The sequence below is a fragment of the Cryptomeria japonica genome, chromosome 3, assembly GCF_030272615.1.
Source record: "Cryptomeria japonica chromosome 3, Sugi_1.0, whole genome shotgun sequence".
In the NCBI taxonomy this organism is placed as follows: domain Eukaryota; kingdom Viridiplantae; phylum Streptophyta; class Pinopsida; order Cupressales; family Cupressaceae; genus Cryptomeria; species Cryptomeria japonica.
Window position 1 is genome coordinate 778,882,617 of NC_081407.1, and position 15,710 is coordinate 778,898,326.

Sequence of the window (15,710 nt, forward strand, 5' to 3'; positions counted from 1 at the left end):
CTCTTAAATATACAAATGTAGTCTTTGGGAGAGGCTTGGTGAATATGTCTGCTAACTACTCCTTACTGGAAACATGTTTCAGTGCAATCTCTTTATTCTGAACCTTTTCCCTCAAGAAATGATACTTAATCTCAAAATGCTTGGTTTTAGAATGTAAAACTAGATTCTTTGAAATATTCATAGCACTTGTGTTATCATAGAATATACTTACCAGTTTAGATACAAGGATTTTGAAGCCATCTAATACATGCTTCATCCAGATTGTCTGATTGCGGTTCATGAAAGCTGCAACATACTCTGCTTCTGCTGTAGACTAAGAGATACAACTTTGCTTCTTACTCATCCATGAGACCAGTCTACCACCGAGAAAGAATGCACCACCAGTTGTGCTTTTCCAATCATCCACATTACCTGCCCAATCAGCATCTGTGAATACTTTCAGCTTGAAATCATTGTTGTATGGGTACCACAATCCATAGTCAACTATTCCCTTCAGATACCTAACAATCTTCTTGACTACAACCAAGTGGGATTCTCTTGGACTTTTCTGGAACCTTCCAGTAATGCCAACTGCATGTGCAATATCTGGTCTACTATGCACTACATAATGCAACTTACCAATCATTGATTGGTATTCCTTCTCATTAACCAATGCAGAATCATCCTCTTTTGATAATTTGCAACTGGTCACCATCGGTGTACCAACCGGTTTGGTATCTTCCATGCCAAAGGTCTTCAACACCTCTTTGACATATTTGGACTGAATGATAAAGATTCCATCTTTCATCTACTGGATCTGGAGTCCAATGAAAAACTTAATCTCCCCTATGAGTGATATCTCAAACTCTTCCTTCATCTCATCAGCAAACTCATGACTCATCTTGTCATCTCCACCAAAGATAATGTCATCAAAAAAAACTTCACAGATCAAGATCTGATCTCCTTCAGATTCCAAGTAGATATTGCTATCTTCACTTGTTCTCTCAAATCCAATCTTCACAAGATGAGAATGTAGACATTCATACCATGCTCTAGGTGCCTACTTTAGACCATATAAGGCATTATGTAGCCTGCACACCATATCACTGTCTTTAGATAGGGAAAACCCATCTGGTTGCTATATATACACCTCCTCTTCAAGTACACCATTTAGGAATGAAGATTTTACATCCATTTGATATACCTTGAATCCTTTAAAAGCTGCATATGCAAGAAGAATATGAACTTCTTCTAATCTGGCTATAGGAGCAAAGGTTTCTCCATAGTCTTCTCCTTCTTCTTGATCATATCCTTTGCACACCAATCTGGCTTTGTTCCTGATCACTGTGACATCCTCACTCAACTTGTTTCTAAACACCCATTTGGTGCCAATGACATTTTTATGTTCTAGTCTGGGTACCAAGGACCATGTAACATTTTTCTCTATCTGGTCAAGTTCCTCTTCCATTGCCTTGATCCAGTCTTCATCTTTATGAGCCTCTTTGAATGGCTTGGGCTCAAATTTAATGATCAAACATGAGTTTTCTCTAATCTTTCTTCTTGTAAGGATTCTTGCATCCTTATCTCCTACGATCTACTTAGGATCATGATTCAGCTTGACATACCGAGGAATAGTCTTGACTGGTTCTTCTTGCTTTTCCTCTTCATCCTCATCTTCATCAGTATCAACATTCACCAGTTTAGGAACACTATCACTGGTACTTGGTTGACTGACAACCGATTCCCAAAAGGTTGCAATCGGTTCATTTACAGCTTGCTCACTACCCGTTTCCTTTGATTTCTCAGAGGTTTCATCAACTCTCACATTGATACTTTCCATAATTCTCTGAGTCCTATTGTTGAAACACTTGAGAGCTTTACTCTTGGTGGAATATCCTAGGAATATTCCCTCATCACATTTAGCTTCAAACTTGCCCTAATGTTCACTCCTCTTGATGTAACATTTGCTACCAAATACCCTAAAGCAGCTAACCATAGGTGTGTTACCGATCCAATACTCATAAGGAGTTTTATCCTTACCTTTCTTGATGAGCACCCAGTTCATTGTATAGACTACAATGCTTACCGCTTCTCTCCAAAAGGTGTGAGCTACTTTTCCTTGAATCAACATGGTTCTAGCTGCTTCAACCATAGTCCGATTATTCCTCTCTGCTAGGCCATTCTATTGTGGAGTTCAGGGGGTAGACAGTTGCCTCTTGATGCCAAATTCTTCACAATACTTGTTGAATTCACTGAAAGTGAATTCCCCTCCTTGATCAGTTATGAGGCACTTGATCCTTTTACCGCTTTCCTTCTCCACTAATTCTCTGAAAGCTTTGAACTTCACAAAGGCTTCAGACTTTTCTTTCAAGAATGTGACCCACATCATTCTTGAGCACTCATCAGTGAGAATCATGAAGTACCTATCACCTTGCACACTTCTAGTTTTCATAGGACCACACAAATCAGTATGCACAAGATCAAGCAAGTTGTCAGTAGTGAAAGATTTACCTTTAAAGGCTGAGGAAGACATTTTCCACAATTGACACTCTCTGCACAAGGTATTATCTGATTTGCTTAGCACCAGCAACCCTCTAACTACCTTGATCTTACTAGCCTTCACAATGTTATCAAAGTTTACATGGTAGAGTCTCCTATGCCATATCCAGCTATCATCAAATTGAGCCATAAGACATGTACTTATATTTGCATTCAGATGAAATAGGTTACCTTTGGTCTACATGCTGGTGCCAACCAATTCACCATCTTTTCCTTTTATTCTACAAATTCCATTCCTGAATTCTAGAGTGGGGCCAATGTCATTCAGCTGGGCAACACTCGGAAGGTTGTGTCTGAGACCATCAACCCAATACACATTGTCAGCACTACTCTTTCCATTCAGAGAGATGGACCCTTTTCTTTTAACCATACATGGTGCATCATTGCCAAAATGAACCACACCACCATCATACTTTTCCAAGGATAGAAACTTGCTCTAGTCACTAGTCATATGGTGTGAGCAACCACTATCAATAATCCACTCATTGGAATTATCAAAGCAGGAGACAAGAGCCTTCTTATCTGACACATTTTTCTTTATAGAAACAAACACAATGTCTTCATTCTCTTCATCTTCTGATTCCTCATCTGTGACACCTTCATCAACTGCAACAAAATAGTTTCTCTGTTTCCTCCTTTGAATTTTTTGAATCTTTCTGGTTTATCATTGTTGTCACTATTAGGATGATTCATAGCAATATGTCCTATTCGATTACATGAAAAACATTTCAAAGGGAGCTTACCTCTATATTTACTAGTTCCTTTTGGAAATTTCCTGGCAAGAAGAGCTTCAAATTCCATCAGAAACTCCTCATCATCCATTACTCTACTATGTCTTGGTTCACCACTAGTGCTTTCTTCTTTTCCTTTCCTGGATGGTACAATAGAAGCTCTAAAAGTTGATTCAGTCTTCTGAACACTGCCATCAAAACTATTTAGCTCATAGGCTGTGAACTTTTCTATGATGGAGTCCAAGGATACCTTAGTCTTGTCTATTGAACTTAGCTCCTAAATAGCAGCAACCCTTATTGCATAGACTGGCAATAGGGATCTCAAGACTTTTCTTAGCACAGTGGAATCTTCTGTTTTACCACCTACACTCTTGATATCTCTGACAATAGTTTTGATTCTAATACCATACTGTTGAATGGTTTCACCTTCAACCATTCACATGTCTTCAAGCTTTCCTCTAAGGCTTTCTTCCTTAGCTTGTTTTACATGCTCATCACCTCCGTAGATATTTTCAAGAGCATCCTATACCTCTTTGGGATTTACCTAATCTTGGACACCAATGAACTCAATATCAGATAAACTACCAATTAGGGCTTCCATGACTTGCCCATTGTCATGTATCTCTCTCTTTTGATCATTGGTGAGAGTACCGATAGGGGCAACATAGGGATTCTCAACATAGCTCCAGTGTTTCTGATGTATATTTTCATTCTGTCTTTCCATATACTAAAATTTTCTTTGTTAAACTTTGGACATTCCCTCTTCATCATTAAAACATGATCTTTCCCTCAAGTGGTTAAGCTTACAACACAGAGGGCCTGGAGGATGCTCTGATACCAATTGATTACTTAATGATGAACGAATAGTACCAAACTGGTACTGAGAGGGGGAGGGGTGAATCAGTACAAGAAAAAACTCAACCTTAAACCAGTTTGTCAACTAACACTTATGCACTAACAGACAAACAACAACACCAGTCCATCAATAGAGTTCAAATGACAAAACCCAATGTAACTGAGACAAGCAAAGATTGGTTGACACTTATCTTCTCATATAATCTAACTCTTCATTCCCATTTCACTCTAATGCATGAAAAGGCAATCTACCATCAAAGATGTACATATTACAGCAAGATCAACATGCATCACCACTTAATCAAAAAACAATCATAACATCACACATGACACACATATTTTTCACATGGAAACCCAACTAGGAAAAACCATGGCAAGGATGAATACCCACAAGCTTGTTTTTGAACTCTTTGGAAGTCCGCTCTATTAGGAGCCTTGTCCGGTTAAAGATAGATACAATAGGTTCTGTTAGGAACCGATCCTGTAAGGGATCACCTGGTTAAGAGATGGCTAGAATACCCGGTTAAGGTTTAAACCCTGTTAAGGGTACCTCGTTAGAGGATTTCAAGAACTCAATAGCTAAAGGATATCAATGACTCAATAGCTTCGAGTTACCCTATTAGAGGATTTTCAACAAGCCGGTTAAGGCTATCCTGTTAAGGGATTTCACAATTGTTGAAGTAGTTAAAGATCAACAGGTATATCAATGACTTGATAATAGCACTCAATGCCAATGCAGATCTGCTTAAGCTCCTCTTCACCTTCTGTACTTACACTCTACAGTTATGACTTTTGTCCTCTAGTCTATCAAGAATCACATATCTCTTCTCTTAGACACGCACACACAACTTTTGCCAACAACATCTGAAAGAATCACAACATCGACCTTATAGGACAACAGATAGGTCGGTAGCATAAACCTTAAACCCTAGACCTGTTAGGTTAAGGAATTCAAATGGTTCAATCCTAACCATTGATCATACTATATTGAATGCAACAGTCTTGATCCAATCTCAAGACATTCTCCATTATTTTTTTTCCACCAATTTCATGGTGGTTGATAACCAATCACATGTTATCGCCATTTATAGACTTCGCACAATCTTGAGGTAGATAGGAACACTCTTCTTTATGAAATATCCTTAATGCGCACAAGGCTTACATGGCAACACTATATGTTCTTCATTATCATGCTAACTTCATCACATAAAGATCACCGATTGAGTCACATAGGCTTGAGATACTCCAACCGAAAATCCTGAAGTGGAAACTACCTACCAACCTGTAGTCATACAATGCTTCCATGTGCCAGTTCCCATGACTACATGCTGGTTCACCTTGACATGTCAGTTCACCTTGAACAAATATACTGCTTTACTTTGGCATATATATTGGTTCTCACCTATGCCAGTTCTCTCTTTATATCACATATTGACATCAATGACAACATACAATATCATTATGTCCTCATATTGGTTCACATAGTGCCAACAAATAACATTCTTGAGCATAATTGAATGAATGCTTGTCTAGAAGACTCACTATATATAAATACTACTTTATTTACAAATCCACCTTCTAAACCAAAAAAGTGAATAATTGTGAGAATTCAAAATAAGTGTTTTTATTATCTATGGGTCTATGGGTATATCTTCAAATTTTTATTTGTAGGTTTCTATATGGGTATGTGCACCAAGTTGTGGTACCAAAAGAGGGTCTTAAGATGCCACTTTTTTTTGGAAACCAGCAAAGTCTGAACTTCAACGACAAATTGAAGATAGTTACACTCCAAATTTGAAGATGCAACAAGAACAAGAGTCAGAGTGCTTCGAGTCTACTTTCTAAACTACTAATTTTTTTTTAAAATGGTGGAGATTAAGGGCTTCAAAAAGGGGGACCACAAAAAGTGGTCCTATTTTTTATGCAAAAACCATAACATAGCGTCTGTTGTGGCTCCCCTCAAATGTTAACTTTTTTTTTGAATTTTTAAAATCGCTTTGGTGAGAAATTAATTAACACCTTGAAGTTTATGCCAAAATTTTCAACTAATTTTTTAATGAGTATATGATTTTTAACTAATTTTCGAAGTGGACACATCCTGAAAAATAGAAATTTGAGTGTGCTCCCCCCTAAAATCATTGAAAACAAATCAAAAATCAAAACTTTTTTTTTTTTAAATTGTGTAGAATGGAGTCTAGTTTCTAAAAATATAAATTTTTTCAAAATCTGATGAGCGTGTAAAAATCTAGACCCAAAATAGGGCATGTTGGTTTTTGACAAAAAATAGACAAACTAACAAAACAAATTATAGATGAAAGACTTAATGAAATCAAAATTTGAAATAAATTACATTTTTGGATAGCTAAGAGGGAGCTCAAGTTTACCACAGTATTTTTTTTTAACTTCATTGAAACACGTGCAAACCTGATGAAGAGTGTATATGGTGAAAATGGATAACAATAATAACAATATTGAAAGGCTAAATGAATTCAACCACAAAACCCTAGCCTAACAACAACAAAGATCCACCATAACATATGAAGATTACCTAAGACAATGCAAATCAAATGAAATCACAAAGATTATACCATCACATGTCCAATAGGGTTTGGATGTCCATTCTTCCTATCTCCAATGATCTTGCTTGATATATTTGCTCTCAGATTTTATGTGCACAAGAGCTCAACAAAGAATGGAATGTGGTTGCAAGTAGGATCGTAGTATAGTCAAGTCATTAAGATGATTCGTTAGGGTTTGATAATGAAGGAAGCATCTCCTTATATAGAAGACACAATATGAAATGGAGGGATAAGATTGAGAGGTGTAAAAGGAGGTCAACTATGATTAGAGGGTAGGTAAAAGAAATAATAAAATAATGAAAGGGGTAGGTAGTGTATGAATTAAGAGATGAATGACATGTGTCATGGGTAAAAAAGGTTAATGAATTAATTAAATAAATAAAGATTTATTTAATTAATAGAAGAATTCGGCTTAGATAATTAAATAAATAAAATAGTTATTTAATTAGACATGACAATTTTAGGTGTCTACATTTTGCCCCTCTTTGAGACAATGCAGTTTGTCGCGTTGTTTCAAAGAAGGTAAGATGAACTGATACAGAGTTACCCCAAGATGGGAATAATATGCCCCCTCAAGAGATTGGATGAAAAAATGTCTGGAAAGATCGCAGACAATCTCTCGATAAGAAAGATGAGATAGAATGGATTGACCGGATAAAGTGACAGAGTCACGGGATAATGAAGACCGACTCGGGAAATGAGGGCTAGGGTTAGGTAGTCTGTAAGATATACCATGAGGGAAAGACATCCTCATTGTCATCCACACATCCACGAGATCAGAGTGCAAAGCAAAATAGAGCAGCAATAGTCAACAGTGATGGCTTTGGTTCACATATTCGACCACGTTTGCCTATTCCAGAGGCTAGTAGAGGCAGCAAAGCCTGTAAGTACCACAAAACCTCCTCGTACTTTGTTGCATTTATTGTTGTCATTAATGCATGTTAGATAGGGTAATAAATGTGCTTTAGGTTAGGGTCCAAAAAATGTCAAAAAGTTGTAGGGACATCTGCATTGGTGCCAGGCACGTCTGTACTCGCTAGGCGCGTCTGTGTTTGTGCCAGGCGCATCTGTGTCAATAAACGTATCTGCGTCAAATGCAGCCGCGTCTATGCTGTGTAGGCACGTCTATGCCAAGAAGGCATGTCTGTGTCGCCGAGGTGCGTTTGTGCAGAGCATAGGCACATCTATGTGTTTCAGGTGTGTCTATGTTTTTCAAGTGCATTTATGCAGTCTTCAAGCACGTTTATGTCAGGAAAGTACGTTTGTGTCAAAAAAAATGTGAATTTGTGTCTTCTAGGTCAAATTGGCAGTTCTGTGATGAACATACATTGCCGATTGGATAAGATACTGAGAGGATACACTCAAACAGGTCCTCTAGGGAAGACTAGAATAGATCAAGGCACTTTGTCATGAACAGTGAGTACCAAGATATAGTACTTTGTGATAAACAGGGAGTACGAAAATGTGAGTATCACTTTGTGATGAATAGGGAGTGCAAATGTGAGTAGCACTTTGTCATGAACAGGGAGTGCAAAATATGTAGTACTTTGTGATGAACAAGGAGTACCACTAGGATAAATAGCAACACTTTGTAATGAATAGTGAGTGTCACTAGGATAGATAGCAACACTTTGTGATGAATAGTGAGTGTCACTAGGATAGAGTACCATATGCACTTAGATAAAAAGTAGCATTTTGTGATGAACAGTGAATGCCACTATGATTGACATGATTGATTTGCTTGACTGTAGGAGTATTTGCCTATGCTAGAGTCACGAGAGAGATTCCCATTGACTTAGAGGTTGCAACCTGAGCTAACATTCAAGGATTGAGCAGCTGTCGAGGCTATGGGATTGAGACATATTCTATATGTGCCTGAGTTTTGGGTGAACATGGGACTACTGACTGTACTGGCAGAGAGGTGGCACTTTGAGACTTGCACATTCCATTTGCCGATGGGGGAGATGACAGTCATCCTCAAGGATGTATACAGGATCTTAAGGATACCGATCAATGGGGAGTTGATTCCCTACGATTGAGATGGAGACAGGGAGGCCCTGAGACGAGTGTTCTGAGACCTAGGACTGGAGATGAGGGTAGGACATGTGGCTTGGGACACCATGACAACTACAAAATTGGCGCTACCAACAGTGATAGGAGGAGCGATCAGTGGGTTTTTATGTCCTGATAGAGCGACATGAGGGTTGGCTATGGGCTGGGGAGGTGCATTAGAGATACTAGTGACACAGCACAGCAGATATGCCTGGGGACCATGTGTGCTAGCACACCTTTATTATGAGCTGCATCAGTTTGTGTACCACGGGTCAGTGGGATTGGGCTGCGGGGTCACATTGTTACAAGTGTGGGCCTATGAGCATCTGCTAGTGATGAGACTGATACATTTTAGGGGCAGAGGTCACGAACGCAGTTTCATACACTTGTACAACATGATCACATAACAGCCACGGATTGACAGGTTACAACACTGGTGGCGAGTGATTGATGACATTGATATGGTCATATGGAGGCCATACCTAGGATGTGAGCAGTGGGAGGACGATGTGGTAGAGCTTCCCTACACCTTCCAGAGTAGGTACCTGATTGGGTAGATGCCCTATGTACTGGAGAGGCAGTTAGTGGACAGGGTGGGCAGGTAGTTCGGTAGGATCCAGCAGATGCCATTGGGTTCAGGCATGTATGCACGGACTATCAAGGATCAGGTGCAGTTTGGACCCTTTCTATCATATGATCAGGCCATTACACAGCTAGTAGAGATGATGCCCCTACCCTGGGACATTTGGCTAGAGATTGAGGATGCCAGCATGGATGCCGAGTACATAGCATATTGGGCCCAACATCCATTCCCATGCCTGACGGATCTAGGGGAGCTACTAGATGGAGATGGTGGTGGGGATGGGGATGATGATGGAGATGATGGGGATAGAGGCCGATGAAGGAGGAGGGGGGCAGTTGGAGAGAGGAGGGTTGCACTGTGGAGGAAGGGTTGTCACAACCCTCCTTTATCACCTTTTGATTTAAATACAAACTCTATTATATTTCTTTTGGATAAACTATTGAATGAATATTGTAAAGGAATAAAAATAATAAATCACACACACACATGGAAAATATATATATATTTTTTTAATTGGTTATTTAAATTCCCTCACCCAAATTTAGGCACATGTTGTAGGAAGAATAAGAAGCTTCTAGAGGCTTCTCCACCACCTTGCATGTAACCCCTCCCACTAAGTCTAATCAATTTGCATGAAGGCCAAATTGGGAGAGAATCTCTTTTTTTTCTAATTAAAAATTAGGTAGTGGAATTTGGAATTTTTTTCTTATAAAAGATGTACAAGTTTCAAAAAGAGGTGTTGGCTATTCCATAAGAAATTCTTCAAGTAAAATTTTCCTTTGTAGTCAATTTTCATTTTCAGCTAAGATTTTTGTTTGAGAGGACTTCTCTTCAAGTTTGGAGGATCAAGGAAGATTCATAGAGGATTCTACACCATTTTCAAGCACCCAGGTTCTTTCAAATTTAGTTTTCGTGCATCTTATTTTGTTGCAAATTAGATTTGATTAAATTGTTTAGGAAATTAGAATCATTTGATGAGAATGAGATTCATTTGTTTTCAGATTCTTGATAAGAATTAGTTTCAAATTTTGATAAGAAGTAGATTAAATTGTTTAGGTGATTAGAATCATTTGATGAGAATTAGATTCATTGTTTTTCAGATTGTTGATAAGAAATTAGATCCATTAGTTTCAAATTTTTGATAGGAATTAGATTCATTTGTAAAAAAAATTTTAGATCAAGGTTTAATATATTGTTGAACTTAGTTGAAATCTGTTTGTAGTGGATGAGTTGAAGAATTAAAATATTGTCTTTCAACTTCTTGCTGTAGATTGGATACTATTAATTAAAATATTATCCTTCAATTTCTTGCTGTAGATTGGATACTGTTAGCTTGAAGATTTAAAATATTGTCTTTCAATTTCTTGATGTAGATTGGATACTGTTAATTAAAATATTGTCTTTCAATTTCTTGTTGTAGTTTGGATATTGTCAGTTTGAAGAATTAAAATGTTGTCTTTCAAACTCTTGCTGTAGAATTAAAATATTCCTTGCTATGAATAAAATCTTGTTTTGAATGAATTAAATCTTCCTATAGGAATAAATTTATCTCTGTAAATTTTAGATTGAAATCAGATTAACGAAATACAATCATAAGCCTGCATAAATCATCTACCTTTCATGGCTGGAAACGATTTACTTCTTTGGATTATTTATCTCTAGGAATAATCTCTGTGTGGAAACAAAATATAAGTTACCTTTAGATACACATCTGGCTTTCAGTCATCTACACTATGTTGGGATCTAGTTATTCTCCCTGGATTGTTTATCCCTCTGGGTTATTTACTCCTGAGAATGAACCCTATTATTACTTAATATTTTAATTTATTTTTATCCTTAAAGTTTAAAATCTACTCTCTATCTATTTAAATTAACCTGGAAAAGAAAAAAATAAGATAAAATAAAATAAATAAAACCATATATATATATATATATATATATATATATATATATATATACAGAGTGTTTAAAACCATCGCATGAGAAATTATGATTGCAACGCAGTACGTAGAAGTACCGTGACTGGTTGCATGGGACTTCGGCCGCAGGCGGAGTTAATAGCTCTACAAGGGGGAAGCGGTACCATTACGGTACCATCCACTAACCTGTGGTCATTGCTACGGCAGTGGCCGCAGGGTAGTGGAGGGGACCGTGGGGTCCCCCTCCCACTAAATGCACTAGGCACACAATACCATGACTTTCATATTTCAAATCCCTTTTTTTTTTTATGGAATTTAATTGTTAATAGTTGGTAATAAAGTTTTAGTTGTTAATAATTGATAAACTTTAGATCATTTTTTTTATAGTTATTAATAAGTTTGGGATTAATTAGCAATAATTATTAATAACTTATTAATAATTATTATTAATGTAATTGGTAATAATTATTAATAAATTATTGATAATTATTATTAATAGTGAAGTGAATTTGGAAAAATTTAATAATTAATAGAGATTATCATATGGTAGATTATTGTAAAAGAATGGGACCTCCCAATCCATTGAGGATCTAATTGATTCTTGGGCGATAAACTTAAGCTTACTTAAATCTTTAAGTCTTATGATTAATCCCAAAAGTGTAAACTAATTGCTAGTAATTCTATATTTAATTGTTCTTACAATAAGAGTAAACACTTCTTCATTTTGTATGCAATGACATTATTTTACCTTGCTTTTATTCTGCATTCATTATCTACATGCAATTGCTCATAAGTTCACAATTATCATGCCAATTGTAGAATAACGATATTTCTCTTTTTTTCAATAGTATTTAAAGTTTAAATTGTGTACATCCATTTTATAATTATATTTTCAAGCATGATGTTAGTTTAGAAAACTAAACAAAGGAAGTTGGAAAACCAAAACTAGCAGCGTTCGGTATATACGGTGCCTCTGGGTCATGCTTACGGGTAATGTCGTCGTGTTGAACTACTGCACTTAACGCCTAATAAAGCTGCATTAACAACGTCTGTGGCATCATCCCTATAAATCGTCAGGGAGTAATAAGGGACATTTGGAAGTTAAAATCCAAGGGGCGGGTAATCCCCCTTGGATCGATAATTTAATAAGATAACTTTTAAATGATTTTCACATCCGTTGAGATAAACCATAGTAAACCCCTTTTAGGGATGGTCAAGTTAAAAGCTCTCATGAAATTGATTTCTTTTTTTGAAGGGATATTGGCGTTTTGCAATTGGGTGACGTTCATGATAAGTATTAGGATCTAGTTACTTTCTTTTTTTTTAGGCCACAAGCAATAGGCCATCTTGAGCCTTCGCTTAAGTGCTACCATCGTGGGTAGCAACCGCAGAGAAACTGTCTGGGACACTGACCCTAGAAAGGGTTGCGTACCCACAAATCAGTTTACATCAAACCATAGATTAGAAAATAGAACTACATACTTTACGCCTTGATCCCGTGCCAAAGCGGGTATGTAGGCAGTCTTGGGACGGAGTTGTCCCTCGTACTCAGGCATTCGTGGGTGGGGTCTAGGCTTGGTTTAGTAAGAATCCTAATTGAAAGATAAGATAATCAATTTAATTCAATGCATACTCGGAAGGAATCCCGTATGGATTCGCTTGACTTCCCGAGGCTTTAAGCCAAATTCCGAGGCGGAATTCAAGCTTGTATTATTTTTAATTACTCCTAAGGACGGCGACCTCGGTGCATTCTTGTTAGAAGAGTGTAGTACTTAGTGAGTGGCTCAGGACCCGAATGGTCTCGATGAGTCTAAGTCTCTGGCCAGAGCATCTCCTATCCCGTTTGGATGGATGCCTATCCCGTATTGGATAGATGGAATTTTACGTCCCGTATGGACAATTGCCTAACCCGTATGGTTAGAAGCTCATCCCGGATGGATGAATGCCTAATCCTAATTGGATGGATTCCCAGAGTATGCAATTGAATAAAACATAATGAAAAAAAATAAAATAAAATAATACTCAATTTTTGTGGAAATCAATTTTGGTGGGTTATTACAAGGGTGGAGAGGACAGGTAGGCTCGAGTGGTTAGAGGTCATGGTGGATTACCACTACAGGTGCTAGCAGCATAGGGTCCCAGACAAGTGCAGGTACAGGGACAGGTACTAGTACAGGCACTAGTATAGGCATAGGCACAAGGGCAGGCACCAGTACAGGGGGAGCCATAGGCAGAGCCACAGGGGGCTGAGGCAGAGGAGGATGAGCTAACTGAGCTAAGGGAGATCTGCCAAGGATAGGTAGATGAGATCTAGGACCTGGAGAGGGAGAGGGATAGGCTCAGGAGGTGGCTCAGAGATACTGAGTGGGAGCAGGATCAGGCCATTCAATGCTACATAGAGGTTGAGACAACACTGAGGGCTGGGAGGCAGGCGACAGAGGACACAAGGGTTGGATATGCCTACGTCCTTTGGGTAGGGGAGGAGATTACCTACTGGCGAGATCTCTATTATGGTGCGGTGCCAGCGGATCAGTGGGTGAGGAGCTTCCATAGACCATCGCGGACAGTGACAGCTACAAGAGGGAGCCGAAGGAGACAGGCATCTAGTGGTGGGGTTATGGGTCCTCCACCACCACCAGATAGAGGGGATAGGAGGGATGATCCTGGGGTGGGTCCTTCAGGGGCTCAGATTCCATTGAGGCTAGGTGGCTCTGAGGGAGGGAGTTCATCATAGCCATAGAGGGCTCCCTATGTATCAGTATTGTATCATTTTTGTATGATGATGTAGACACCTTCAGGTGATTGTAGCCATATGATTTTGACATCATTGTATCATGACACCTTATATATATATGAGATGATTCATCTTTGCGGTAGCTATATGCATGTGTACCTATGTGATGAGGTGTTTCATGATGTATGTTGTATGTGATGCTTATGATATGGATGCATATATGTATGTGATGCAATGCAATATATTTTTTTGTTCTTTTATGTTTTATATGTGTATGCATGATGCAAATATGAATGTATGTAATGCAGATGAATATGATAATGAAAATGGTTATTTATATGATAAAAACATAAGATTGCTAACATGTGTTGTGTGCAGGATGTGATGCAATTGTGATATCTATATGTATGTATGGAATGCTAACATGTGGTAATGCAGGTGCAACTACATGAAATGCAAATGTTTTTGGTGTGTCATTATACTCAGTCATGTGATAGCAGGCTACGCGACTCAAGAAGGACGATGGAAGTCAGTCAAGAAAGGGGGATGAAAGATAGAAGATATGAAAGTGAAAGAGCTTCTTATGTGTTATCATCATTGAGCTTTATTATGGCAAGTAGGTTATGACAATCGAGGCATATGTTCGACCCAAAAAGTCATTGTACCTATTTGCATGGAGATAAGACAGTCACAAACAAGGAATGCCCCAATTCATACTAGACTCTCAGTGTCCTCGTATCCTTGGACAAGTCATAGCATTACTAAGAGACAATCCACAAACAGCAAATACAAATAGGTGACGATACCCCATCCTCGCCTTTCTAGTCAAAGACATCCTGGAGATAGAATCTCTAGTCAGAGACATCCCGGAAAAGGTAAAAGACATGTCACCTAAAAAAAAAAAAGATGAAATCAAAAGAAAACCAAGACTCGACACCAACATCTACTATAGTCCTCAAATTTAGTGTCTCTTGTCACTTGTATAAGTCTTATTTGATTGTGGTCACAATGTTTACTTTCACAAAAAGGATAGATAGCACTGAACCATAATGTTGTCTGAGTCTGTTGAAAGATTTGATTTGTTGAAGCCCATTGTTGCTATTGTGTCTCATCTGAAACTGATTGAATCCATGAAACTGATACTTTATTGCAGAGAAGATGAAACTTTATTGCGGATCTATGATGCAAATGTTGCTTTATTGCGGATTGTGTGCGGATAGACTGAAGGAAGCTGGAAGAAACTGTACTCCTCGAAACATGTGATGTTCTCAGTTCCACACCCATCACTAGATGTAGGATTTGCCTTAGCCACAGATAGGATCTGATTTATTATGGATGGAAAGGGAGGTGAAAAGGGAGGTTTATTATAAATGGCTAACCAATCTTGGGTAGATCAATAATAAGCCATGATGGGAATGGGTAAGTTTATTATGAATGAATAGGTTGTGAGTGTGTGCAAAGTGAAAGGATGAGAGTGAATCCTGAAGGAGAGAGGAGCAATGTCTCTACACATGGCGCTGGTGACCCAGTTTTCACCATGGTACTTGCCTAGGGCACCACTGAAGTGGTTTTCACCATTGGATGAAATTATTTCTCTTTACTTTCCTTTTTTTTTTTTCAATGTTTTTTGTGTCACAAGGCACCTGTTTGCCAGGTTTTCACCAAGTAACGATTTTTTTTTTGTTTTATAATTTTTTTTTGTATTTTTGAATTTTTTTG